The sequence below is a fragment of the Pteropus vampyrus genome, unplaced genomic scaffold (assembly GCF_000151845.1).
Source record: "Pteropus vampyrus isolate Shadow unplaced genomic scaffold, Pvam_2.0 Scaffold192, whole genome shotgun sequence".
Taxonomy (NCBI): domain Eukaryota; kingdom Metazoa; phylum Chordata; class Mammalia; order Chiroptera; family Pteropodidae; genus Pteropus; species Pteropus vampyrus.
This window is the reverse complement of record NW_011888973.1, coordinates 107258-109582: the sequence shown is the minus strand read 5'-3', so window position 1 is coordinate 109582 and position 2325 is coordinate 107258.

The following is a 2325-nucleotide window of genomic DNA, read 5'->3' as shown; positions in this document are numbered from 1 at the left end:
CTCTCTCTCTCTCTCTCTCTCTCTCTCTCTCTCTCTCTCTCTCTCTCCTGAGAATGAATTGGTTTAGGAGTGTTCTAATGCCTAGAAATTTTTTTGTCTCTGGTAGGAATATTTGTGACAATACATGACATACTTTCTGAAAAGAATTAGAAGTGCTTCCTGCCTTTAATTATCCTTTAGAATCCTATTTGCCGTTCAGCAAACAGTTATCAAGTGGTGACTGTGCTCCTTGTACTGACCTCGGCATCGTAGGGGAATCGTTTCTGCTTTCAGCTGAATTGAGGAGATAAGACTTGCCACAGCAGGGAGTCAGAGGAAAAGCTATGGCAAGTAACAGGAGGGAGAGATTACTTTCAGCAGAGAGATCAGGAAAAACTTCAAGGAGGATATTGCACTGGCGTAGGGGCTTGAGGGGGATGAGTAATTTTGAGTATATAGAAACATGGGGTGGGGCAGAGTATGTACAATCATAAATTGAAGGCGTAATATAAAAAAGATTAGAGATAGGAAACACAATGTATATTCTTGAATTTACATCTTTGATCGCCTGTGTAGTTTAAGACTCTTTCTCTGAACATGGCACCTACCTAGAGTCACAGTGTTGGTTGGCCAGCTGCCAGTAAGAGTCTGTCTTTCAAAATTTATATCTAAAAAACAAAAGCTCTGAGATAGGATTGTGGAGATGAGTTCATAGAAGTATCGCATCAGAGTCAGGCAGTGGAAGCTGTATTTGGTATATCTGCTACAGAGAGACAAAGACAGTTACAAGAGATTGCCTCAATCTCTAAAAGTTTCCCAAGTCTTATCTTCAGGTTTCATGTGATTTAACTCTGTTTTAGTTCCATTTAAAGATCCTGTGCCCTTTCAATAGACTCTCCTTTATTTTAACTGGCTGAACGGGCTTCCGTTCCTTCAAGTCAGAGTCTCAACTAAGGTATTATAATCATATGGCGAGTCTAGATTGGTTGGTACCCAGAGTGTCTAAAGTGAATCAGAACAAACTGCGAAGTCAAATGGGGCTCAGATGATAGAATTCCCTGATGCCAATCAGCTTTTCTATTCTGGGAACCGCAAAAGAAAGTTTCTGAGTAGGACGGTGGTGACATGATCAGAGCTACATTTTTGAAAAGTTAACTCAGCTTGGATGCACAGGGTGGATTGAGGGAAGAGAATCAAGCAGACAAATGAAGAGACTAATTACGTGATGCGATGGTGAAGTTAAGCGGTGATGGTGAGGCTGAGAAATATTCCGTGTGGAGTCGAATCATTTCAGTGGAGCAACTGTCAGAGGCCAAAAGAGAGAGGAAGCAAAACTGTCTTAGGCAGTTTCCGCTTACATGACGGCAAGAAATAGACGGGCTTCGGGCTACAAATTTGGGACTTCATTGCATGGAGGTAATATTTTGAGCCATGGGACGATGAGAGATCACTAAGTGACATAGCGTAGAGAGTTATAGGGTTAGGGGCTTGACAACAAAACCTGGTACCTAGAGGAATGCCTATGTTTTTAGATAATGACAAAAATGGGAAACTAGATCAGTAAGGAGATTTCAAAAGGTAGAAGAGTTAATGCCACTTGCAGAGAGGTTAAGGAGATGAGATAAAAGGGCGAAGGACTTGAATGGCGTGAATCATTGGTAAAATGGCATCAATACGATTTCAAATAAAGTGGGCGAGATGAAGGGGAGACTGCTCTCTCAAAATATTTGATAGCGCAGAAAGGGGAATGTATTGCTTAAAAGAGGGTCAATTCAAAGGAGACTTCAAAGAGTGAAGGCCGTATTGGACAGCGAGGTAGCATGAAACGATTGAATATTCAAAAACATGTTGAAAGTCTGCAGAGCATAATGGTTATGAAGATGATCGGCAGGATGAAAGTAGGGCACAGGTGTCAAAGTGAATCTCTTAGACCGAAGGTAAAGAAAGAAGAATGAAAATACACATATTTCGAGGTAGGAAAATGGGAAGAATAAACAATTAATATTGGATGGCCTTAGAAAATAATAGACAAGATGATCTGCTGAAAGGACTTGGGAACTTAAAGTAGAAAAGACAATCAATTGGCTATGGACAAAATCATTGATGAGTTAGCAGGAACTTGGACTAAGACCAATTTGTCTAGTTTCATGACACTTTCTATTAATTTAAAGGGGATGAGGAAAATACTAAGTTGAGAGAGTAGGCGGAGACTTGTGGGTTCTTTAGTTTTAGAACTTTTACCAATGGTGGGCTAGATATTCTGAAAAACAGTGTCATTATAAAACATCTAGGTGCAGAAAAATTAAACCAATTAGGTTATAACATTAATAGCTGAGTTTTGAAAAA